The sequence below is a fragment of the Scyliorhinus canicula genome, chromosome 7, assembly GCF_902713615.1.
Source record: "Scyliorhinus canicula chromosome 7, sScyCan1.1, whole genome shotgun sequence".
Classification (NCBI taxonomy): domain Eukaryota; kingdom Metazoa; phylum Chordata; class Chondrichthyes; order Carcharhiniformes; family Scyliorhinidae; genus Scyliorhinus; species Scyliorhinus canicula.
The window spans coordinates 182511410-182539175 of record NC_052152.1 but is presented as its reverse complement, the minus strand read 5'-3'; the positions used below and the strand labels follow the sequence as shown (position 1 = coordinate 182539175).

The following is a 27766-nucleotide window of genomic DNA, read 5'->3' as shown; positions in this document are numbered from 1 at the left end:
TTTCTATTTAGCAGGCCATTGCTTTGTAATGAGTAGAATATGACATTTATAACAAGAGTATATTTCATTTTAAGAATTCACTTGAGATTTCCCCTGGTGTACTTATGGTTAGTCAGATGATCTGGGGCTGCTTTTAACTGCATCCAGGAGACAGAAAATGGAAGGTCACACTTTAAGAATCACTGTACTGTACTTACCTTCCAATGTTTAGTTATGATCCTTACCTGCCAATTTGCTTGGAGCCTTCCCAAGGACACTCCAGCTTTCAACATTAAAGTGTTGAAAATGGGATCCTGTGGTGCCAAGTGAACCCCCTTGCCATTTGCACTGGAAGCAGTGTGGGTAGTACATAATGCTTGACCCATCCAGTATAACTGGTCGACATAGGTTAGAAATGGCATGTTGGGCAGCACAGTGGCGCAGTGGTAGCACTGCAGTCTCACAGCGTCGACGTCCCAGGTTCGATCCCGGCTCTAGGTCACTGTCCGTGTGGAGTTTGCCCATTCTCCCCGTGTTTGAGTGGGTTACGGCCCCACAACCCAAAGATGTGCAAGGTAGGTGGATTGAACACGCTAAATTGCCCTTTAATTAGAAAAAAATGAAATGGGTACTCTAAATTTATAAAACAAAAAGAAATGGCATGTTATTCAACTTTTAATGCCACTCATATGTAAGCTCTCCATCCAACTGGCTGTTTTTTTTCCCCACTTGAAGCTTCTGCCTTGAAAGTCTTTGTACTTCTACTTTATTCTCTTTAGCTGAAATTAGGTGCCCTCGCAGGTCCCAACCTGCCTATGGGCAACACTGTAGCACAGTGGTTAGCACAGTTGATTTACAGGTCCAGGGTCCTAGGTTTGATTCCCGGGTTGGGTCACTGTCTGTGCTGAGTCTGCATGTTCTCCCCGTATCTGCGTGGGATTCCTCCGGGTGCTCCGGTTTCCTCCCTCAGTCCAAAGATGTGCAGATTAGGTGGATTGGCCATGCTAAATTGCCTTCAGTGTCCGAAAAGGTTAGGTGGGGGGCTATGGGGATAGGGTGGAGGTGTGGGGTGTTCTTTCCAAGGGTCGGTGCAGACTCGATGGGCCGAATGGCCTCCTTCGGCATTGTAAATTCTCTGTCTATGTCTATACCTCAGGCGTGCCCACCTACATTTACTACTGGTGCTGCCAAGGCTATAGGGCAGCTGGCTCTCTGATCAGGCCTGTCACATTGGGAGCCCAGCACTATCCATAATAAATTGGGTGCATCAGAGGTGGCCACTTCCGGCAACGTTGAACTATAGAGCATCATTTGCCCCTCACGTCGGTGTCCTGAAGACTGCGGTAAAATTCTGTCCAATATTTCTGTCAGTACAAAACAACATTCATTTCACTCATTTTAAGCAATGCCACAGGAGATCTGAGTACCTCACTCTGACCTGTATTGCTGGCAAATTATTGTGAAAGATAAAACAGCAGAGCATGATTACTGGTGTAACATTCTTTATGTGTGTTCATGGAGAGAGAAAGATCTTCAGCTGAGTGCTGCAGCTGGATAGCTCCTTGTTTTAGTTACCAAAGGAGAACCAATTGATTGTTTAACCTATTCATTTCATGCTGTGTGCAGTGGAGACAACCTGCACCATTGATGAAATGTTTCAGAATTTTCACTGCAGATAAAGTCTGAATGAAATCCTTCAAAGCAGACTTACAGAGCTCTTAGGGAGCGGGTTTAACAGGTGCGGATTGTTTCTGAATCTCAAACCTGCCGCTCAGGTGAAGTAGTAATAGAGTCATACAATACAGAAGAGGCCCTTCGGCCCATCAAGTCTGCACCAACAAAACTACACTGTTCCCACTCTCCAGAACTTGGTACATTGCGTTGAATGTTATGACATTTCAAGTGCTCATCCACATACGTTTTAAAGGTTGTGAGGTTTCCTGCCCCGATTCCCTCCAGACCCCCACCACCGTCTGGGTGGGAATTATCTTCTTGAAATCCATGCTAAACCTGCCCTTCACTTTAAAATTACGCCCCCTCGTTACTGACTCTTCAACTAAAGGGAACAGCTGCATCCTGTCCACCCTGTCCATGCCCCTCATAATCTAATGCACCTCAATCAGGTCCCCACTCAGCCTTCTCTGCTCAAAAGAAAATAACCCGATCTATCCAGACTCTTCATTGCTCAAATGCTCCGTCCCAGACAACATCCCAGGCAACATACTGGTGAATTTCCTCTGCACCCTCTCCAGTGCAATCATATCGTTCTTACAGTGAGGCGACCAGAACTGCACACAGTACTCCTGCTGGGGCCTAACTAAACTTTTGTACAGCTCTAATATTACCTCCCTGTTCTGATTATCTATGCCATGACTGATAAAGGCAAGTGTCCTGTATGCCTTCTTAACTAGCCTATGAACCTGTCTTGCTGTCTTCAGGGATCTATGGCAAGCATCCCAAGATCTCTCTGTTCCTCTGAACTTCTTAGTGTCTTGTCATTCATTGAGTATTTCCTTGTTACTCCTTCCATGGTGCATCAACTCACAATTTTCAGGGTTAAATTCCATCTGCCACTGAACAAAGAACAAAAAAACATTACAGCACAGGAACAGGCCCTTCGGCCCTCCAAGCCTGAGCCGATCCAGAACCTCCATCTAAAACTGCGCCTATTTTCTAAGGATCTGTATCCCTCTACTCCCTGCCCATTCATGTATCTGTCTAGATACATCTTAAATGACGCTATCGTGCCCACCTCTACCACCTCCGTCGGCAATGCATTCCAGCCACCCACCACTCTTTGCATAAAGAACTTTCCACGCATATCTCCCTTAAACTTTTCTCCTCTCACCTTGAACTCGTGACTCTTAGTAATTGAGTCCCTCACTCTGGGAAAAAGCTTCTTGCTATCCACCCTGTCTATACATCTCATGATTTTGTCGACCTCAATGAGGTCCCCCCTCAACCTCCTTCCTTCTAATCAAAATAATCCTAATCTACTCAACCTCTCTTCATAGCTAGCGCCCTCCATACCAGGCAACATCCTGGTGAACCTTCTCTGCACCTTCTCCAAAGCATCCACATCCTTTTGGTAATGTGGTGACCAGAGCTGTACGCAGTATTCCAAATGTGGCCGAACCAAAGTCTTATACAACTGTAACATGACCTGCCAACTCTTGTAATCAATATCCCTTCCGATGAAGGAAAATATGCCGTATGCCTCCTTGACCACTCTATTGACCTGCGCAGCCACCTTCAGGGTACAATGGACCTGAACATCCAGATCTCTCTGTACATCAATTTTCCCCAGGGCTTTTTCATTTACCATATATTTCGCTCTTGAATTGGATCTTCCAAAATGCATCACCTTGCATTTGCCCAGATTGAACTCCATCTGCCATTTCTCCGCCAACTCTCCAATCTATCTATATTCTGCTGCATTCTCTGACAGTCCCCTTCACTATCTGCTACTCCACTAATCTTAGTGTCATCTGCAAACTTTGTAATCAGACCACCTATACCTTCTTCCAGATCATTTATGTATATCACAAACAACAGTGGTCCCAGCACGGATCCCTGTGGAACACCACTGGTCACAGTTCTCCATTTTGAGAAGCTCCCTTCCACTACTACTCTCTGTCTCCTGTTGCCCAGCCAATTCTTTATCCAACTAACTAGTACATCCTGGACCCCATGAGACTTCACTTTCTCCATCAGCCGACCATCGGGAACCTTATCAAATGCCTTACTGAAGTCCATGTATATGACATCTACAGCCCTTCCCTCATCAATCAACTTTGTCACTTCCTCAAATAATTATATTAAGTTGGTAAGACATGACCTTCCCTGCACAAAACCACGTTGCCTATCACTGATGAGCCCATTTTCTTCCAAATGGGAATAGATCCTATCCCTCAGTATCTTCTCCAGCAGCTTCCCTACCACTGACGTCAGGCTCACCAGTCTATAATTACCTGGATTATCCCTGCTACCCTTCTTAAACAAGGAGACAACATTAGTAATTCTCCAGTCCTCCGGTTCCTCATCCGTGCTCAAGGATGCTGCAAAGATATCTGTTAAGGTCCTCTGTCACTTCCCTCAGTAACCTGGGATAGATCCCATCCGGACCTGGGGACTTGTCCACCTTAATGCCTTTTAGAATACCCAACACATCCTCGCTCCTTATGCCGACTTGACCTAGAGTAATCAAACATCTATCCCTAACCTCAACATCCGTCATGTCCCTCTCCTCGGTGAATACCGAGGCAAAGTATTCATTAAGAATCTCACCCATTTTCTCTGACTCCACGCATAGCTTTCCTCCTTTGTCCTTGAGTGGGCCAACCCTTTCTCTGGTTACCCTCTTGCTCCTTATATATGAATAAAAGGCTTTGGGATTTTCCTTAACTCTGTTTGTTGAAGATATTTCATGACCCCTTTTAGCCCTCTTGATTCCTCAGTTCAGATTGGTCCTACATTCCCGATATTCTTCCAAAGATTCGTCTGTCTTCAGTCGCCTAGACCTTATATATGCTTACTTTTTCTTCTTAGCTAGTCTCACAATTTCATCTGTCATCCATGGTTCCCTAATCTTGCCATTTCTATCCTTCATTTTCACAGGGACATGTCTGTCCTGCACTCTAATCTTTTGCCAGCAAAACTAAAGAGCTGGTCATCGACTTCAGGAAGCAAAGTACTGTACACACCCCTGTCAGCATCAACGGAGCCGAGGTGGCGATGGTGAGCAGTTTCAAATTCCTAGGGGTGCACATCACCAAAAATTTATCCTGGTCCACTCACGTCGACGCTTTCACCAAGAAAGCACAACAGCGCCTATACTTCCTCAGGAAACTAAGGAAATTCGGCATGTCCACATTAACTCTTACCAACTTTTACAGATGCACTATAGAAAGCATCCTATCGGGCTGCATCACAGCCTGGTATGGCAACTGCTCGGCCCAGGACCACAAGGAACTTCAGAGAGTCGTGAATACCGCCCAGTCCATCATACAAACCTGCCTCCCATCCACTGATTCCATCAACACCTCCCGCTGCCGGGGGAAAGCGGGCAGCATAATCAAGGATCCCTCCCACCCGGCTTACTCACTTTTCCAACTTCTTCCATCGGGCACGAGATTCAGAAGTCTGAGAACACGCATGAACAGACTCAAAAACAGCTTCTTCCCCACTGTCACCAGACTCCTAAATGACCCTCTTATTGACTGACCTCATTAACACTACACCCTGTATGCTTCAACCAATGCCAATGCTTATGTAGTTACATTGTATATCTTGTGTTGCCCTATTATGTATTCTCATGTATTTTCTTGAATTTTGTTTAATTCCCTTTTCTTCCATGTACTGAATGATCTGTTGAGCTGCTTGCAGAAAAATACTTTTCACTGTACCTCGGTACACGTGACAATAAACAAATCCAATCCAATCCTAATCAAGATCTCTTTAAAAGCCTCCCACATATCAAATGTGGATTTACCTTCAAAAAGCTACTCCCAATCCCCATTCCCCAGCTCCTGCCGAATTTGAGTATAGTTGGCCTTCCCCCAACTTAGCACTCTTCCTTTTGGACCACTCTCTGCTTTGTCTATACGGAAATGTGATCACTATTCCCAACGTAATCCTCCACTGAAACTTCGTCCACCTGGTCGGGCTCATTCCCCAACACCAGGTCCAGTATGGCCCCTTCCCGAGTTAGACTATTTACATACTGCTCTAGAAAACCCTCCTGGATGCTCCTTACAAATTCTGCTCCATCTAGACCTCTGACACTAAGTGTATCCCAGTCAATGTTGGGAAAATTAAAATCTCCTATCACCACCACCCTGTTGCTCCTACATATTTCCATAATCTGTTTACATATTTGTACCTCTATCTCACGCTCTCTGTTGGGGGGTCTGTAGTACAGCCCCAACATTGTTACCACAGCCTTCCTATTTCTGAGCTCTGCCCATATCGCCTCACTGCTCGAGTCCTCCAGAGTGCCCTCTTTCAGCACAACTGTGGTATCATCTCTGACCAGTAATGCAACTCCTCCACCCCTTATACCACCCTCTCTTCCCGCCTGAAACATCGATATCCTGGGATATTTAGTTGCCAGTCATGCCCTTCCCTCAACCAAGTCTCAGTAATAGCAATAACATCATACTCCCAGGTACTAATCCAAGCCCTAAATTCATCTACCTTACCTACTACGCTTCTTGCATTAAAACAAATGCACCTCAGACCGCCGGTCCATTTGCGTTCATCATCTGCTCCCTGCCTAATCTTCCCCTTAATCACGCTGACTTCATGATCTAGTTCCTTACAGGCTTTAGTTACTACCTCCTTACTGGCCACTAACCTCCTCAGTTGGTTCCCGTCCCCCTGCCACATTAATTTAAACCCTCCCCAACAGCGTTAGCAAAAGCAGCACCAAGGACATTGGTTCCAGTCCGGCCCAGGTGTAGACCGTCCAATTTGTAGTAATCCCACCTCCCCCAGAACCAGTCCCAATGTCCCAAAAATCTGAACCCCTCCCTCCTGCACCATCTCTCAAGCCACGTATTCATCCTGCCTATTCTTTCATTTCTACTCTGGCACGTGGCACTGGTTGCAATCCTGAGATTACTACCTCTGAGGTCCGGCTTTTTAACTTGGCTCCTAACTCCCTAAATTCTGCTTGTAGGACCTCATCCCGTTTTTTCACCTATATCATTGGTGCCTGTATGCACCACGACAACTGGCTGTTCACCCTCCGCCTTAAGAATGATCTGCAGCCGATCTGAGACATCTCTGACCCGTGCACCTGGGAGGCAACATACCATTCGGGAGTCTCGTTTTCGACCACAGAACTGCCTATCTACTCCCCTTACAATTGAACCCCTATGACTATCACCCTTCCACTCTTTTTCCCGCCCTTCTGTACAGCAGAGCCAGCCACGGTGCCATGAACCTTGCTACTACTGCCTTGTCCTGGTGAGCCATCTCCCCCAACAGTATCCAAAACGGTATATCTGTTTTGGAGGGTGATGACCGCAGGGAACACCTGCACAACCTTCCTGCTTTTTCTCTGCCTTTTGGTCACCCATTCCCTTTCTCCCTCAGCAATCCTAATCTGTGGTGTGACCAATCACTAAGCGTGCTATCCACGACCTCCTCAGCATTAACTGTCACTTGACCACAGCTCCTCCACAAACCACCTTCTGGATACAGTGACCGTAATGCACTAATGCAAATTTTCCCCGCAACAGCCAATCAGCAGCTCTGCTCTGCTGCCCTCTGCTGGATGCTTGCCTTCACTTGAACACGCGGGTGTCTTGCTCAGGTACCTTCTGCCTTCTGGATACAGTGACCACAATGCACTAATGCAAATTTTCCCCGCAACTGGTCTGCCCAGCTCTCCAACTTTTCTGGATCTTTCTGGAACCTAAGGGGCGAGAGTAAAGGCTGCCGTGGGTCAGGCCGTGACTCACTGCATGCACACTTGGCATCGTTTCCCTCAGCCACCCCACAAGACATGGCGGCTTGATCTTGCGGGGCGGCGGAGGGAAAAGAGTGCGTCCATTACGGACGCACGGCCCGCGATTGGTGGGCACCGATCACGGGCCTATGCCCCCTTGGCACGGCCGTGGTACTGCCATGCCAATCGGGCCCCCAGATGCCCCAAAAGGGCATCTGGTGCCCGTTTCACGACGGTAGTGAGCAGGTGTGTTTGCTGCCGTGTTGAAACGGGCATGAAGGCCCGGCCGCTCGGCCCATCGGCCTCGGAGAATCGCCGCTCGCCGTAAAAAACGGCGAGCGGCGATTCGTGGCATGGGTCGGGCATGGGGGGGGGGGGGAGAATAGCGGGAGGGCGTGAAAAATGTCGGGAGGCCCTCCCGCTATTCTCCCACCCAGCATGGGGGGTGGAGAATCGCGCCCAAGATCTTCTTCCTCACTATTAACCACCTTACCAATCTTCGTGTCATCCGCAAACTTACATATTGTCCCCCCACATTCTCATTTATATTATTTATATGTATCACAAACAATAAGGGAACTAGCACTGGACACTGGCTTCCAGGCACACAAACAGCTTTCTGCCACCACCCTATGCCTCCTAACATTAAGCCAGTTTTAGAACAAACTTGCCAACTTACCCTGGATCCTAAGTGCTTTTGTGTTCTCTATCAGTCTCCCATGTGGGACCTTGTCAAAAACTTTGCTGAAATCCACATAAACTATATCAACTGCACCTCACCTACCCACCAGATCACCTCCTTAAAAAATCCGATCAAATTTGTTTGGCATAACCTCCCTCTGACAAAGCTACGCTACTATCCCTGATTGAAGCTTGCCTCTCCAAGTAGAGATAAATATTTCACTTCAGAGGTTTCTCCAATAGTTTCCACATCACTGATGTGAGACTCGTTGGTCTGTAATTCCCCAATTTATCCCTACCACCCTTCTTGAAATGTGGAACCACATTAGCTATCCTCCAATCCTTTGGCACCTCCCCTGTGGCCAAAGGGGGAAAGAAATTGGGTTTGTGTGCCTGTAATTCTGTAATTTTCCTTCCTTTCCTTCAACAGCCTGGGATGTAACTCATCCCAACTTGGGATTTGTCCACTTTTAAGCCTGCCGAAACTTCCAGTACCTCCTCACTCCCTGAATCTGATTGTTCAAGAACTTCAGAGTCCCTCACGCCAAATTCTGTACCTACATCCTCTGTGTTCTGGGTGAAGATAGAGGTGAAATACGCATTTAAGACCTTACCAATGCCCTCCAGCTCCACACACAGATTGCCCATTTGGTCCCTAATAGGCCCTATTCTTTCCCTGATTGTCTGCTTTCCCTTAATATAATTCTGGAATATCTTTGGATTCTCCATAATCCTACCCGCCTATGCTTTTTATGCCCCCCTTTGCTCTCCTAATTGCTTTCATACGTTCTCCCCTACACTTTCTGCATTCCACTAAAGCCTCCACTGCTTTGCTCTCTTTGGATCTACGAAAAGCCTCTCTTTTATTTTTTTATCCAATTTTGAAAATTCCTGGACATCCAGGGTACTCTGGGCTTGTTGCTCCTATGTTTCATCCTAAAGGGAACATGTTGGACCTGTTCTCTCCCCATTTCCTTTTTGAACTTCCCCCCTGCTCTGCTGATTTTCCCACAAGAAGCTGTTCCTAGTTTACTTTGGCCAGATGCTGCCTTATTCTAATAAAATCTGCCTTCCCCCAAACCAAAACTGTCTTTTGAAGACAATCTTTTTCCTTTTCCAGAACAAACTTAAATCACACTATGTTGTGATCACTATCACTAAAATGCTCCTCACTTCCACCTTGAACAACTGTCCAGCTTTGTTCCACAGAATTAGATCTTGTACTGCGCCATCCTTTATTGCACCTTCTGCATGTTGACATAAAAAGCTCTGCTGAATACATTTCAAGAAATCTGCCTCCTCTGAACCCTTCACCCCAGGGGTTTTTCAAAGTGCGGGTTGCAACCCGCGGATGGGTTACAGGCGGGTGTTGGGAGGGTTGTGAAACAATCGGTCGTGGCATTCCAGCGGTGGTCTCGATTGTGGGAGAAGTCCCCAACCGTCACTGCCGTCATGTTTATTGAGAATGGTAGTAACTGCCGATGTTTTAAATGAGAAGAAATTAGACTGTGTGCAGTCTTCTGGATGGAAGTGGCAGCAGTGAGCAGATCATGCGCCCTTCACATACAATGAACGGCAGGCACCCTCTATGTATGTGCCTTTGGCATCGAATGAACGAGGTAAGCTTCTTCCATTTTCTAGCTGTTGGTACCAAGACAACAGGACTGCAAAGATTAATCATTTTCTTGCAAGTAAGTGATGGACAGAGACAAAAGTAGTCAATGTACCTACTGGACAGGATCTCAGAACTGAATCTGCTGGAGAGAGTGTCCAGGGCTGGACAGAGCAGTGCTGGCGTTAGCTCTGTACAGCGCTCCAGGTTGTCTGGTTAACAGCCTACAAAGAAGAAACGTAACTCGGGAACAAAGTATAAAGATGTTTTCTTGAGTTATGGTTTTGTCAATTGTGCCAATGCAAATAAGGATGCAAAGCCCATGTGTGTTATATGCAGGGAAGTACTAGCAAATGAGAGGAAAAGTTTCAGATTTAGAAAAAGAAGTGGTGGGTGAAAAATTATTTTTGCAGTTAAGACCCCCAGAGTCAGTTATTAACTAAATGAAAAGACAGTGCTACTCTACCTGAATTGTGATACCACATTAAACTCAAGGCAAACGTCCATAAGTCTGTCAGAATTCTGGAGCACCATCTCCTGGCAGCAACCAGTGCTGGGTAAAACAAGCATTTTGTTGCTACTGCCCTTCACGACGACCTACATGTACAAGGTTGGAATTTCCGTTTTCACAAAGATGAATATGGCACAAAGGAAGTAGCTGAAGTCTGAACATGATATGGGCATGGTCCTCTCCTCCTGTGAAACTGATTGGAGTGGGATACTGAAGAAAAAGAAGCTCACCTTTTACATTAAAGGTAAGCAAACGTGACTTGGTCGCGAAGGATGGTCAGCGTGGGTCACGATGGTCGGCCAGCGGGGTTCCAAAGGTTGGTTGGTGTGGGTCCCAAAGTTTGGCTGGTTGGCTAAAGTGAGGCCAGGGAACGAAGTTTTAAAAACACTGCTTTACACTATGACTATCTCAATTAATGTTGGTGAAGTTGAAATCCTCTAATATAATTAATATATCACTGCTATTTTATACACGTCAGTGAATTGTCTGTATAACCTGTTCCTCTTTTGCCCGCTGACTGTTTGGAGTCCTATAATATATTCCCAGCAATGTCTGCCCCCTTTTTATTCCAAAGCTCTAAACAAAAAGCCTCATTTGAAGACCCTTCCAAGACATTGTCGTTCATTACTGCAGTAACTGACTCCTTAAAGAATAATGCAATATCACTTCCTGTTTTACACTCGCCCCTGTCTTGCCTGAAGATTCAATACCCTGGAATGTTGAGTTGCCACTCCTGCCCCTCCCTCAGTCATGTCTCTGTGATGGCAACAATTTCACAATTCTGCATGTTAATCCATGCCTTTAACTCATCAGTTTTACCTATAATACACTTAGCATTGAAGAAGAGACCATCCAGATATATGCTTCGCATTTCAAAGAACCTCAGGGGGGATTTGAAGCCTTTGCCAAGTGTTGATAGGTTTTCTCGGAAGGCTCTGACAATTCAAAAAGCTATAGTTTTGAAAGCACAGGGCTGAGGGAGGAGGTGTTCAGGGAAATTATCCCTTCATTGATTCTTCAAAGAACTGCCTGGACTACTTACCAGCTGTGAGGCTGAGCAGTTCAGGGTGAGAAGGTCTGACCAAGATGATGGTGTTGGACAGAGGGCTGCCTCACGGACCTCACCAACCCAACCCCCCGGACCCATGGAGAACCCCCTCTGCCGCACATTAGCAATAGGATGACTCATTTGACTCCACTTGGGGTTCACTGCGCAAGGGCCGTGCTTGGCAGAAAGGATTTAGCATTGTTGGGGTGGGCAGGAGCCATCAATCACAATAAGAATGTTTATAAGCATTGTGGTTAGTATCAATGAGGGATTCTTCAGATGCACTCAAGCATGAAGGTAAGGATAAATAAACAAACCTTCTGTTGAAACTATTAAGCTGTCACTTTAAGGCTAGTTAAATGTACTGACTGTGAAATTGAATGAAAGCTTTTCATGTCAAAGAATCTCATGGGATCTCAAGCGTTTGAAGTGCTGGGAGTTTTCTTGGAAGGTTCTGACAAAGCAGCAGTTTTACAATCATTGGGTTGAGGGAGCATTTGTGAGGAAAGGGAAAGTCCACTTGACTAGAATCTTCCATGAGCTGTCTGATCTGCTCTGCAGCTGTCAGGCAGAGCAGACCAGACTGAGAAAGCCACTTCAGTGTTTAGACAGATCAGACCAGGATGAAGAATTTGAAGAAAGGGCTGCATGAGATCACTATACCAGTCCTGGTCATCAGGTTGCCCAGGACTGGAAGGGGCAGTTCAGACACTGGACCCCCATATTGGGGGAAGGTCCAGGGGTCAACCCCTTGTGTGGCCCGAGCCCACACAAACCCCAGGACCCATGCGGACCCTCCCTCTTCTGCTTGGCAGAGGGATAGGGGAACAATAAGCTTGCCTGCTTGACTCCTCTCAGGGCCCATCGCATCAGGCTAGGGTGCCACTGCCAGGGTGTCAGTGCCATGGTGCCAGGGTCCAGTACACCATTGGCAATGCCGAGGGGTGAAAACTGAATGGGGGGGTTGCGGACGATGGGGGAGGGTGGCTGAAGAAGGGGAATGAGGGTCTGGTAGGGGATTCGGGTTGTCTTCATGTATGCCTGTTGTGGTGGGGTGTCCCATTGTTCCCATGGTGAGGAGGGGATGTCTCCCCTTTCTGAGGGGTTGGGATTGCTCCTCTTGTCAGCAGGGGGGGTGGTAAATATTGGCATTGTGGGGGTGGAGGGGGGCCTGCCGATGGACACTGACGAGATCAGGGTGCCCATTCACAATGGCAGCTCGAGACCGTGAAGGGTAACCGACATGCCTGCTGCCATGCAATCATTTACAATGCAGAGGTATGGGACTAACACCTGGGTGCACTCTTAGTGTTAGTGGCGACTGGTCCTGATTCTCCATGGACTGGAGCACTTTGACTCCAGAACAGAGAATCCTACCCCAGGTGATAAACGGTTCAAGTTGGCAAGAAAAACTTCACTACTCTTTTCGTGGATGAATTGAGAATTTTCCTGGTATTCTGGCCAGCATTCCATCCTCAAATCAGGTTAGTCTTTCATTGTGTTTGTTGTTCGTGGGATGTTGGAGTGCTGATTGGCAGCCATAATTTCTCCCCAAAAAAACAGAGACTGTACTTCAGGAAATAATCTGTTGAAGCATTCTGGAAAAAAAATACTGAGGGATGTGACTGAGCTGTCATGACGATGTTCCATTCTTTCTCCAGTACAGAGTCATCTACACCCGACAGATTTCCCCCCTGGAGTTAAAAATTCCCCACAAATGGCATTGCATTTAAATATGCTTATTAATTTGTCTCTTTTTTTAAGTGCATAGGCTATAATGCAGTTGTACTCAAGACACATGGTGCTCGGCATAAGCTTTCTGTTTGATGTGAGATGGTCAGTCAGCATAACCTCACTAAGCTTAGTGGCTTCTCTGCCAATAATCTAAGAATATTTGGCTTTTCTAAGCGAATTGCACACTCTGTATTACCTGTTCTTGTTCTATCAATCCATATTGGTTTGGTCAAATAGGAAAACTAAGTGAGGTTAAGTAGCCTTATGGAATTGCAATCAATTGTTTGTATGTTACCCGCATTACAGCATGAAACATTTGGGGATTTTTTTTCCATATCTCAGAAATCTTTGTCAAGCACCATATTCAAGTATTACAACGTGACAATATTTCAGAAGTATTAATGAATCTTAAGGACCATTGATTTAAAGTACACCAATAACAATTTTCCCCCCCAGATTTTTTTAGCTAGCTTTTGCAATATTTGATGAATGTAATGCTTCAAGCATAAAATGCACCTCGTCACAATTACAAATTCAACTGCCAAATAACTGCTTTGTATTATTTTCATATTTTTGTGATGATATAAAGGCACCAATCACTCACAAGGGAATGGGTAAACACACTGTGGGTTCCTTTATTTAGACTAGGCACAGAAGAACATTTATGCAAAGGTAGGAAGCTTAAAGGGATCAGCAGCTGATCTGTCTGTGCTGTGTACTGCTCACAGGCCAAAGTGAAACTGAGACTAGTGAGGCAGATTACAAAATCCCACTTTCTTTTTCAAGATACTTTCCTCTCTTCTTAAGAAGTATAGCTACAATACATATCAATGTTTAGTTATCATTAAATAAGTGAATGGGATCTTTGAGTTTCTGAAACATAGAGGTAATCTGCTGGTATGCCCCGATCTCATAATGGTAACTGAGTCTGGAAGATTCTTTAATTGTTTACAGTGATCTATGAGATTATCACTCTTGGATATTATTCCTGGTTGCATTTTGGATTTTCTCCTTGGTGCAATTGGACTGCACCTTTGTCTGTAATGATGTCATAAGATTTTGGTTCTGAACACAACCCTGTTACTACGGCTGGTGGCCGCATAGTATTTGTGGCATGCTGGATGCAAACTTGTTGTCCCAACTCTAAATTTGGCAATTGTGTCCCCCCATTTTAATTGCACACATTGGCCACCTTATCTTGCAGTTTTAAAAGTTGTTCTCTAGTTTCTGAGAGAGTAGAAGAGGTAAGTGTAGGTAGATTGGCACTGGTCCGACAAACATGAGCTCTGCTGGTGAGAGGATAATTGCACATTAAGGTGTCACTCTTGTAACATTGCAATGTGCAGATCTTGCTTGGTCGATCTACAGTTGAGAATTTGGATTTCACCTTGCAAATATTTTGTTCAGCTAGACCAGTAGATCGAAGGTAATAAAGAGCAGAAGTAGAATAATCAATAATTCACTTCTCTTGTTTAACAAAGGAAGCAGGAATAATCCATCAGATTATAGGCCAGTGAGCCTGACATCAGTGGTGGGGAAGCTTTTGGAAAAGATACTGAGGGACAGGATATATGCACATTTGGAGAAAAATGGACTAGTTAGTGACAGGCAGCGTGTTTTTGTACAGAGAAGGCCATGTCTCACCAACTTGATTGAGTTTTTTGAAGAGGTGACAAAAACAATTGATGAGGGAAGGGCTGTGGAAGTAATTTGTGTAGACTTTAGTAATGCACTTGACAAGGTCCCACATGGCAGACTGGTACAAAACCTAAAATCACGTGGGATTTGGAGTGGGCTAGGTAGATGGATACAGAACTGGCTTGGTTATAAAGACAGAAAGTAGAGGTGGAAGGGTGTTTTTCAGAATGAAGATTTGTTGCTAATGGTGTTAAGCATGGATTAGTGCTGATTCCTTTTTTATTTGTAGTATATATAAATATCTGAAGGAAAAAGTGTGTGGTCTGATTAGTAAGCTTGCGAATGACACGAAGATTGGTGGAGTTGGTGATAGTGCCGAGGATTGTCAGAGGATACAGCAGGACATAGATAGTTTGGAGAGTTGGGCACAGAAATGGCAGATAGAGTTTAATCCGGACAAATGCGAGGTGATGTATTTTGGAGGATCAAATTTAGGTATGAATTATACTGTAAATGGCAGAGCACTTAGGAACATTAACATACAGAGGGATCTGAGCGTGCAGGTCCACAGTTCCCTAGAAGTGGTAACACAGGTGGCCAAGGAGATTAAGAAGCCATATGGCATGCTTGCCTTCATCAGCCAAGACACTGAGTACAGGAGTCTAGAAATCATGTTGCAGCTGTATAAAACCTTGGTTCGGCCGTATTTGGAGTATTGCGTGCAATTCTGGTCACCACATTATCAGAAGGACATGGAAGCTTTGGAGAGAGTGTAAAGAAAGTTCACCAGGATGTTGCGTGGTCTCGAGGGTGTTGGCTATGAGGAGAGGTTGAATAAACTAGGATTGTTTTCACTGGAAAGATGGAGGCTGAGGGGAGACCTGATAGAGGTCTAAAAAATTATGAGAGGCATAGACTGGGTGGATAGCCAGAGGCTTTTTCCAAGGGTGGAAGTGTCAATTACAAGGGGGCACAGGTTCATGGTTAGAGGGAAACATTTAAGGGAGATGTGTGGGATACGTTTTTCACACAGAGAGTGGTGGGCGCTTGGAACGTGCTGCCAGAGGATGTGGTGGAGGCACGCACATTAGCAACATTTAAGAGGCATCCGGATGGGTACATGAATAGAGAAGCTGCATGGGTACATGAATATGGAGAAAATAGTGGGATATGGATAGAGTAAGGACAGAAGGTTTTGTTTTTAGTTAGGGGACCATGATCAACACAGGCTTGGAGGGCCAAAGAGTCTGTTCCTGTGCTGTGCTTTGTTCTCTGTTGTGACACATACCCTGAAATGGCTTACCAATAAATTATGGACAGTTATCCATCTCTTTAGGAACACCAAATTAACTGAAAATGGCATGTAAAGTATTTGTGACAGTTGGGCTTAATGTATTGTGCAATTGATGAATAATGGGTTCCATGCTAATGTAATCAATGATTAAGTCATGGACATGAAAGAAGTCAGCTTTGGGCCAAGGATGGGCTGGAACATCATATGGAATGAGTAGTTCTTTGTGCTGACTTGGAATATGCTCTTGACATAGAATCACAGAATTGCTATGGCACAGAAGGCAGCTATTTGGTCCATCATGTCCGCACCGGTTCACCGAATGATCGTAAGGACTTAGTGCCACTCCTGTTTTTTTCCAGAACTCTGCGCATTGTTTCTATTCAAATAATGATTTAATACCTCAGTGGAATCTTCCTCAACCAGACTTCCGGGCAGTGCATTCCAGGCCTGAACCATTCAATGTGTGGACAAGTTTTTTCTCGCTTCATAATTGCTTCTTTTGCAAATCACCTTAAATCTGTGCCCTCTCGTTCTCAATCCTTTTACGAACAGGAACAGTTTTTTCCTATTTACTCTGTCCATCTCTCCTCATGATTTTGAACATCTCTATCAGCCTTCTTCTCTCCAAGGAGAACAGTCCCAACCTCTCCAATCTATCTTCATAGCTGAAGTCCCTCATCCCTGGAACAATTTTAGGAAACTTGTCTCATACCTCTTGGCGATGACTTCAATGTTGTTGTTTATACCCGGCCAATACACTGTCTCTATCACAAGTCATGTCATCTACGGGGGGATTTCCTGCGCCCCGCCACGGCTTGTTTCTCAACGGCAATAGGCGGGCACTGTTGGTGGACAGCGGGACCCTCCCGCCTCGGTTAATGGGATTTTCCTTTTAATTCAAATCCTGCTGCCGGGAAACCCGCGGTGGGGATCGTTGTTGCTGGGACTGGAAGATCCTGCTGGCGAGAACGGCTGAAAAAATTCCCCCTGATCTATTCCCACACGTCAAAGTTTCTGATAATGACTGTTTCATTGCTTCAAAGATGTATTGGTGGCCTTCGTGCCACAGGAAAGGCCCATTCTTTCTCAACAATTCCTTTAATGATGACGATTTTTACAAGAAAGTGGGACAGTATGGAGACAAGAAATTAAAAAGACATAGGAAATTGAAGAGACAGAGGTATCTTTGAAGAGTGTCTTTATCCTGAGTAATTGGCATGGTTTTAATATGCTCTAGTTCACTTGGATTGGGACATATGCTGGCATTGGAATAAATAAAACCAAAGAAATTGACCTGCCGCTTATTGGTGGCACATTTCAGACTGTTGAATACCAATCCTTCATTATATGCCATTTGATGTAGATTATGGAATCGGTTAGATAGCGGTGAGGAACCCGGTGACAAAGCTTGGGAGAAACCCTCAACCAAACCCACCTGAAATGTCACTTTGAAACTTTACCGTTAAATCGCACCATTAATCGTCTTTTTTGGCCTCAGGAGGTTTCTTCCATTGCAGCCAACACTTTTAAATTTTTTCACCAGTAGGGAGCTGACACCGCTGGTGAGGCTGGCTCCTCAGAGATCAGGCCGCCATTTTGAAAGTGTATCCTGATCTCTCAATGAACTTAAGGGTCCAAGAGTTAGAGCCAGGCTGCCACCCTGTCCTGTCCCTGACCACCCAGAGGTCCCCAAAGGCCTGGGAGACCATTCCAGGTGATGTTCCGCCGGGTCCACATTTGTGTGAACCAGTTCTAAACGCGTCCACGTGATCTATCACTGGGGAGCCAGTTAGTTCCTGGGACATTGTAAGATTGGACTTACACCTCACTAATGAGAAAGAGATTGGTCTTAATTGGTGTCTTGTCACATTTGGACGGGATCCGGAACCCGCCACCAGGAGTTGGCCGTGGGATTATATTCATTGGAGTTTAGGAGGTTGAGGGGAGATCTAATAGAAACTTACAAGATAATGAATGGCTTGGATAGGATGGACGTAGGGAAGTTGTTTCCATTAGCAGGGGAGACTAGGACGCAGGGGCACAGCCTTAGAATAAAAGGGAGTCACTTTAGAACAGAGATGAGGAGAAATTTCTTCAGCCAGAGAGTGGTAGGTCTGTGGAATTCATTGCCACAGAGGGCGGTGGAGGCCGGGACATTGAGTGTCTTTAAGACAGAAATTGATAAATTCTTGATTTCTCGAGGAATTAAGGGCTATGGGGAGAGAGCGGGTAAATGGAGTTGAAATCAACCATGATTGAATGGTGGAGTGGAATCGATGGGCCGAATGGCCTTACTTCCGCTCCTATGTCTTATGGTCTTATGGTCTTATGGCCAGTTAGATCGCAAACTGATTCATGCCCGGCGCATAATGATTTTTGTCTCCCCCACTACTTGGCACAATGCGGCCGTTAAATCACCCTGAAGTTGTTGAAAACCATATTGTCCAATTGGGGTACAAAGTGCAGCATGTTTGGGATTTCTCCACGTGATGTACTGACCAGTACCCATGCTGGCATCAAGCATTGAGAAGAATTTTGCACTTTCAAATCTCGGAATTAACGCTTCTATTGTGGTTATTTTGTAAGGACAATATTTCTGTATGATTTGGTTGGATCAGTGCATGACTCTTTGCAGTGGCATTAGCCTTTGCTCTCGGGCACTGCCGTTGCCAATGGCCCTTTTTGCCACATGCTTAGCAGAATTGATGGAAAGCTGGGCATTTCCTTGGTGCATGCAGAAGGTTGCACCTTCCAAATGACTTCCTAGTTTTGGGTGCTCCAGTGAATACATCACCAACTACGGTTGTACTTAGAACCTGTAAGCTTCATCGACCTGCGAGGATTTCTTTGTACTTACCATCCATCCTTGAGAAGTTCTTCAAGCTACATGTTTTGGGCTTGTCTGGCAGATGTTTCTAAAATTCATCTGTGGGAGTGGATGCAATCACCAACTCAACAAGCTCTGCGTTTGAAAAACCACTGTATGCGCCTTTTTCTCTCATGAAGTGGCCTATCGATTCTGTAGGCGGTTGTCAGAATGACATTGAATGCTAATCAATTAATACATATGTTTAATCTGATAGTGAACAGGTCTTTCAATGTAGTCCATATCGTTTGGGGATCCTTTAGCACTTCTTTTAATCCTGATTTGTTCAGCTTGTATAGATCTTTAGTCCCAATTGCTAAGTGAATTTTTGTGGCCTACTTGTCTGGTTGAGACACACCTGAATCAAGAAACCATAGCTCTCTCCACTGTTCAAAATTTTGAACGCAGGCAGTAGGTCAGCTGCATCCCAATTCTTTTTCTTCTTCATTCATGGGATGTGGGCTTCACTGGCTGGGCCAGCATTTATTGCCCATTCAAACTGGGGAACTTTGTGGCTGTTTTGTCACTATCTCTTTGACTTTCCTTCTTGTAGAGTACCTGGGATGAGTGTCGCTGTAGCTGCTTTGCACATTTTCCCAAAGCTCTGCCATTTATAATAGTAACCTTTGCTGGCCCTGTTTCTATGATTGTTTTTTTGTTTGACTCTCTCTCGCTCACTCTTGATTTAGCTCATACCTTGGTCACTCCATTCACTGAATGACCCAACCCGGTACTGTTCCGCTTGACATACTGTCCCACGCACAGAACTGACAGGCTCTCCATCCATCTGCTTACCAGCTCTTCATTTGAGCACTATCTCATTGTGTTTTCCAGGCTTTTTTGTGCAGTTGGCTGCAGTTTCAACTCTCTCCGATGCTGCAAACTTGTTGCAGTCTGACCAAATCCTCCAGGGCGGTCTCATGCCATATAGCCTGATCTAAGGCCCCCCTATATCATATCTGTACTTAGTCTTACTGCCATACTGTTTGACCACCACTGAACACCATGTTAGATTTTTATAATGATATTAAGGCATCTGTCACTTATCAGGGATGGGGTAAATACATGTGTCCATTCATTCATATGAGACACAGAAGATCATTCAAACGACATTAGAAAGCTTGAAGATATCAGCAGTAGAGCTGTCTGTATGTGTTCTGCTCACAGACCAAAGTGAAACTGAGACTGGATTACATGGCACACTTCGGGCTGGATTCTCCGCACCCCGATGCCAAAATCGCGTTTGGCGACGTGGCGGAGAATCCAGTTTCATGCGTGAAATCAGGACTGGTGCTGGTTCTGTGATTCTCCCCCCCCCCCCCCCGAAAAGCGGCGTACTCGGGAAGTGTGCCACGCCAAGTATCCACTACCTGAGCCCATTGCGTGAGGCCCGTTCCACTATTCTCCTTCTCCGACCGGCCGAATTCCCGACGGTGTATTTCTAATGTGGTCCTGCCATTTGGGAAACTCAAGAGTGGGCTGCGGACTCAGTCCGCGGCTGCCACAGTCGGGGTCGGGCCGATCATGGGGCAGGGGGGGGCCTCATTCTGGACTGGGGTTTTTTGTGCGGGCGGTCAGGGACGGGCGAGCGGCTGATCAGGGGCCTATTTCCGCGGTCCAGGTCCGCAATCTGAGTCCGCCATGGAGCATGGTGTGGCCGCTGGAAGCCGCCACCGTGCGCATGCGCAACCTTTGACCAGGAAGTGCGGTGGGCCGTTTCGGCAGCTGGAGCTGTAATCTCCATGATAGCTGCCTGCTAGCTCCCTGCAAGGCTGTGAATCTGTGGCCTTTTGAAGCCAGTTTTCCTGGCGTGAAAGACCACAGTTTTCATGATGGCATTGGGACATAGTCCTTGAAACGGAGAATCCAGCCCTTTGTTTCTGGTGATGACATACTGCTATCCTGAAAGGTATATTTTAACAATTATAACTCAAACAGCTCACTGGCCACAATCTTCATTGTAGAACCAGTTGTGGATTCACTTTATGTTTTGCATAGTAACTTGCCTTTAATAGATTAATTTTGAATTATTTTTGTCCTTTTTCAGTTTCACTTACTTTTTATTTTTATTTTGCCCCCATTAATACCGCCCACTCTTTTATATTTGCTGGAATGTGTAATAGGTATCAGTAATGTGAATCACTGGGTGAAATCTTCCAGTCTGGAGTATAAATTGAAAGCAGGAGTGGAAGTGAGAGCGATTTTCACTTGTGTGTGCCCTCGCTGGCCATGCACAATCTAACGTTGGTCCTCCTCATCTGAACCGTAGACAGTAGAAGAGCAAGGATGTCTGGAGCCAGAAGATTGTGTTCCTGAGTTGATCTGTGAACAAATTACAGTGATCATCTAGTCAGCACAATCTTCAAAACTCTCCTACCAGCTTTGGCCATTTCAGCCAATGGGAAGCCCAGTAGCGAGCATCGGTTGACTCCTGGCCTCCCCTCATCCCACCGTGGTGGAGTCCATTCTGAAGGACCACAGATAGTTCTTCTCTCATTCATGCATCCATGTGCACAGAGACTACAGCATAGATTGGGGTACTGAAGGCTGTGTTTGCGCACACTCCCACAGACACTATTAGGCTTCCCCCTATCACCCTCAAGATATATTTGAGTGACCCTTGCCTTGCCATCACAGACATACCTCACACCCCATTATCAGCCCTGACCATTTACCCGGGACCCTTAAGGTTATACACTGCTGTACTGTTGTGCCCCTGCCCTCCCACTTCCACAGGCCATAGGGAGTTAACCCTTACCTTCCTCCCTCCCTTCCTCGATATCTCTGCACGCCACTTTCATGCAGTCAGAACTCTGAAGGCTCACTTGCCGATAACTCAGTTGGGGAGAGCAACTTAATTCTGGCAAACTGGCCTTTTATGATATGCATGACATGCAGACGCAGCATCTTGAAGTTCAACAAGCCTTTGAACTTCCCTGAATTTAATTGCAAAAGTTCATTCCACCTCAGGAAGCTGAGTTTTGACCTCCCATGCAATTAAGTTACTGCTTGTTTTGATTCGCATCCCGGGAGCAGCACAAGATTCCATCCATAGAATCATACAACACCGAAGGAGGCCTTTCAGCCCATGCTTTCTATACGAGATCTTTGAAGGAATCATCAAATTAGTCCCACTTCTGTGTTCTCTCCCCTTAGTCCTGTAGATATCTCCTTTTCAAGTATACATCCTATTTCCTTTTGAAAAATACCATTGAGTAGCAAAAGAAATGTCTTTGTCATTTCTCTGCAACTTTGGGACCTGGAGGATCAGGTGGATTTCTGTAACAGAGAGTTTTCTGTTTATACATGAGACAGGTGACAAAGGCACCAGGTAGAATGGTTAATTTTGTTTTGAAAATAAATATTAAAATCTGTTGCCAACCTTTATTGCTGTTCCTGTCACATTGCAGGCCTCCTGGAGATGAAATACTTTGTAGTTTTGACACATATCTACATGTCCCTGCCACAATTTTCTTTTGATCAAATGCTGCTAATATTAGCAATGTTAAAAGTATATTCCTATCTAAATGATGCAGAAATTATATTTCTTGTAAGTGCCGCCATTAATACCAACCAAGCTTATACTTACTAACTTATCAAACTCTAGTAATATTTGTCCTTTTTATTCAGCAGGTATTCTATTATGAAAGTCTGGTACTTGTTGGTTGAGTTATTTCTCTATTTGGTACTAAGACCTGATACAACATCTTCACATTGGACGTTCGCTGATAAATTCTACAGAATTTTAATCAGAATAATGCCAGTGAATGATTAATGTGCATTTCTAACCCAACAAATCTTTCCAATGATGGGACATTTTTTGTTTTAGTTGGTACAATTCCAAAGGTGTAAAATTGCCTTCACAATACAATTAGCAGCCATTGATCTCTGAAGACACCCTTCACATTTTCCATTTGATGTATCAATGCGAATGTCATTCACACTGCACATACACACATATCACTTTTTGTTTGAGTTCCATATCCTATATCCCATTCAAATCCAAATTCTTCAGATTCCAATCCCTCATTATCATTGATTATTTTCATTCCTGTGAAAGCAATGATTCACCCTCCGCTCTAATTGTAACTTAGATGAAAATTTTCTCAGTTAGACATAAAACAACCGTATTATAAGTCAAATATGAAGAATTGCTCATCTATGTCCGAAAGGATTCTCAGTTTTGTGTATATTAACACTGCATTGAAGCCAATGCATTTTAATCGAAAGCAATTTTATTCCAGGCACACAAAACGCAAGTAGGCAGCCTCTCACTGTGGTGACACTCACTTCAAAGGCCTGCCTTACTTTTTGTTAATGACCAGGGTAGCACAAGACAATATGATATTAGCAGATGAATGCCTAATATACTTGAATGATATTCCTCTGTCTACAGTACACTATAGAGTGAACATGCCAGAGGAATGCTATTCAAATGTGTTGAGCATTTATCTGCTATTATTCCAAACAGTAATTTAAACTTAAGTAACTTGCACTTTGTGTTCCTACGATCATTATACTTTGTGGCCTTTTTGTGGCCATTTTGTTTTGTATCCTACATAATGAACTCTTTCAGTGCTGACTGTGGTCAGGAGGGATATTTAAATTTTTACAGCGGTGTTACTTTTACAGTGATGCTCAGTTTCCTTCCAGAAGTAAATTGAGAAGCAATGCTCCAGGTTAATGGTTATTTGAATTGTCTTGATTGTTGTTATCATCCCATTGGATTACCAACCAGTATGTGGGCGAGTAGACTTTTGACAGCATTGCTTTCTTAATGTACTTTCTGTGAATCGGTTATATTCTGTTACTCCATTCATTTTAATCAGTGTGGAAAGCTGCTGGCATCTTGGATTCTGTTAAAATTGTGTCTTCTTCAAACTGTCAACTGCTTGCTTTACGACTGGCATATAAATACAGCGTCATTTACTTTAGTATTCAGTGCATGCTCTCAAAGCAGATCTCATCATCTCTCACCAGTTTCTGTTTAGACACCACAGTGATGTCGGCAAATTCTCTGGAGACTATAAACATACCTACTTTGCCTGTGATGGAGAAGTCCGGAGCCATCAGTACTGCATGTTTTAATAGTTTTCAAGTCTTCAGAGTTCAGCGGATTAGTGAGTTCATAAATCTGAATAATTCAATGATCAGGAGGAATCACAAACTGGATCATGAAGCAGTTAATGGACAGAAAATACATGCATGAGAATCCAAGCGTGGCTGAACTATGGCCAATCCCTGCCAACGATAAAGAGGATTTGACAATTAATCTGATACCATCATGCATACGTTTGTGAGAAGGCTGCAAGTTAAAGGTTAAAATAACTAATGTAAAGAAATACTGAAAGCAGAAGCTTCTTTAGATATGCATTTAAAGCGAAAAGAAGCAAAAAATAGTGAAGCTTTGGACATCACCACTCATGATCCGGATAATCCGGATATTGTGTTCCAGGCTTCCACTGTCATCGTCACCCTCGCAGTGTTGGCCTTAGTGCCACGCATTGCTGGCGCCAACTCTTGCACCCATAGCCTTTGGGACTCCTCCAGTCGGCTATGCACCCACCGGCAGGAATGTCATGGCCATGCCAAAGCATCTGCATCAGCTCCAAGAGAACCTTGCCCAGAGGCTCAGCATCTGACTAGGACCTAGCTGATTCCTGGCTTCCAGACCTCTGGCTGCTGACTCACTTGGATGTTCCTGCCTCAACCTGATGTGCAACAACAACTATGTGGTGCTCACTAGATTGTGCCCCAGAAGCCTGTCCACTAATGTCACCCACCGAGGTGTGTGTTTCTGCACTGGTGGAGGGTGGGGATGACAGCTGTGACGCCTCATGGTCTTCTTGGAGCTCTCCTCCAATGTGTTTTTGTGGGCAGTGGAGGGTTGATGGGGGGGGGGGGGGGTGGATCCAGCTGGTGCAGCCTCATCAGATGGACATACTGTGAGAGAATGGACTTGTGGTCAGTGAGAGGGAAGGGTCATTTTGTCTGACATGAACAACTCACTTGTGACCGATCATCTGGGTGAAAGAGCAGTTGATCCTCATCTCTGTAGCTCAGGCCAACACCGCTGCTAGTGAATGCTCTTTCCTTTGCCAGCCCTGCAATCTCCAGAGTCCATTCATCTTAGATAGTGAGATGATGTCCAGAACTCCGCCATCCGCCTGGGCCCTTTCCCGCCTGTTATGGGCCAACATCTCCTGTGGGGACAGAGAAGGGGTATTATGAGCCGCATGCTTGGTGCCTTGGAGGTCTATGGCAGGTGGCATGAGTGGGCATGGACATGGAGGGGCTGTGGGTGTCAGGGTGTGCTGGCGGCACAAACACAGGATATACTGGGGCAGTGGTGCGAGATGCTAGCAACCAACCTGTTGAACATAGAACATAGAACGATACAGCGCAGTACAGGCCCTTCGGCCCACGATGTTGCACCGACATGGGAAGTCAAAAACTAAAGGCCATCTAACCTACACTATGCCATTATCATCCATATGCTTATCCAATAAACTTTTAAATGCCCTCAATGTTGGCGAGTTCACTACTGTTGCAGGTAGGGCATTCCACAGCCTCACCACTCTTTGTGTAAAAAACCTACCTCTGACCTCTGTCCTATATCTATTACCCCTCAATTTAAAGCTATGTCCCCCTCGTGCTAGCCACCTCCATCCGCGGGAGAAGGCTCTCACTGTCCACCCTATCTAACCCTCTGATCATTTTGTATGCCTCCATTAAGTGATGGGGAGGTGTTGTGAGGGTGTTGTGGGGGGGGGGGGGGGGGGGGTTGAGGGTGAGGTTAGTGCGGTGGCAAACAGGATGCCAGGGAAGTGTTCTTAACTTACCCTTGCAACCAAGTGGTGCTGGTTGGTCTTCTTCTGATGTTATATGGCAGTCTTCCTGGTTGCGTTGCCCGAACTAACAGCCTCTGCCACTGCCTCCCATGCGGCTCGGATGCTGGTCCTCCGACCCCATCGGGGGAACAGGATGTTCGTCCTCTCCTCCACAGTGTCCAGCATACTGACCAGGTTGTCTACATGGTGTCTTGGCCTGGTGCCACCTGGCAGTTAGTTCGGAGGGTGTGTTTATGAGCTTCTCCCCCCCCCCCCCCCCAACCCCTGTTAGCGGGAGCTGCCGGCTGGCGAGATAACCAGTTCCGCCATGAAGCTCGTGGGGGAACATTTTAGTCACTAAGTGCCATTAAATACGACCCGTGGTTTTGCCGGCTCGGCCGTCGAAAAGCAGCCAGGAAATCACGCCCGATATGACACAGTTAAATCATGCCGTTCATCTCCATTCCATTCTGGGGTCAGCTATAAGAGATCTCCAGCATCCAGTAACAGTCACATCATCAAGCAGCCGAAGCAGCTAATTGCATTGAAGAATTTTCATTGGAGTCCAGGAAGTAAAACGTACTGTTTATCCTTCACTTTTGTAATATTTGTACAGAAAGCAAAATAACAATTGGGACGCACACAAATATTATGACCAACTTGTTTAAAACTTCAATTTTCATTTTAAAATTAGGTGGATTTTTTTAAATGATGGATTCATTTGACATTCCAAAATTATATTTTTTTAAATCAGAGCCAGAGAGACTGTTCAGTAATAATTATGGTCATCAAAAGCCTCGCTACATCTCTTCAAGTAGGTGTAACTTTTTCAGGGATTTTTACAGTGAGACTAACAGTGCAATTTTAAATCAAGATATTTTAAAGATTTCCAGTTGCATGGACTTCAACAGTAGACTCTGTGGAAGAATAAGATTCACTGATTGCAACTTCTGGGATTCTACATTTAACTGTCTATGTGCAGGTATCAGACATTGCTTTCAGTTTTGCAGTTGTAATGGCAGCAAACACGTAACGGGTTCACCATCATTACAGGACCGAGATCTGGGCCATGGAGGTTAACAGGAAGCTGAAGAAAGACACTTGTGACAATTGTAAGGGTCATAACACAATGGAGAATCAAGCTGAATTCAGACATTGCAGAGGAGTTCTAAAAAAGGGAAGGGACAAAGACTGAGTTTGAGATGAGATTAGTGGCTAACATTAAAGGGAATGGAATTCAAAAGACTTTTATCAAGATATGAATAGTAAAAGGGGAGGAAAAAGAACCGTGGAGCCAATTAGGGCCAGAGATAAAATATTATCGTGGAGGGAGTGCATGGTTGAAGTACTAAACAAATACTTTGCATCTGTTTTCACTTTAGAAGGGGATACTGCCGATGTAAAAGTAAAGGTGGAGGCAGTATCAATATTGGACTGGAGGAACATAGAAAAATAGGTTTTGCTTTTTTCTGTAAGTGCTGGCAAGTGGGATTAGGTGGACAGGTCCAGGGCCTTTCAGACTCGTTGGTGCATTGTCGTATTTGTGATTCTGTGATACTTAAAAGGTCAAAGATCCTTAAAGTAGAAGAGCCACCTAGTCCAGATGGGATGCATCCGGGTTACTGAAAGTAGTAAATTTCAAAACTGCAGGGTTACTGATTGCAGTCTTCCATTGGACATGGGGATAAGTCTAAGGAACTGGAGGATTGCAGATGCTATCGACCCAGAAAAGGCGAGAGGGATGGAAGCTGGTCAGCCAAAAAAGGCTAACCTTAGTGATGATACTCTCAGAAAAAAAGAATTGACCTTTGCAACTGTATGAGCTCCTAAATAACTCCACCCACACCTCTCTCACACCCCCCCCCCCCCCCCCCACCCACCCCCCACCCTTCCCCAACTGAGCAGGAATTCAATCAACTTTAGGTGTCACTTCACCATCTGCTATGTATCCTTTTCCGCTTCCTCCTCCTGCTTTTTTTCTTGTACACCACCAACATTCTCTTTCCTTTTCTCTCTTTGGCCCTGTTTCCTACCTTCTCTACTCTCTGTCTCCCTAGCCACATCTTTGAGCTCCCACTCCACCCCTCTCCTTTATCTCCACCTAACCTTTCCCGATCCAC

General features: G+C 45.2%; 1 protein-coding gene across 2 annotated transcripts in view; it reads left to right on the top strand.

Annotated features, from left to right (window-relative positions):
- ptprt (protein tyrosine phosphatase receptor type T) overlaps window positions 1-27766 on the top strand; it is a 1581811-nt gene that overhangs the window by 247466 nt on the left and 1306579 nt on the right. The window lies entirely within an intron of this gene.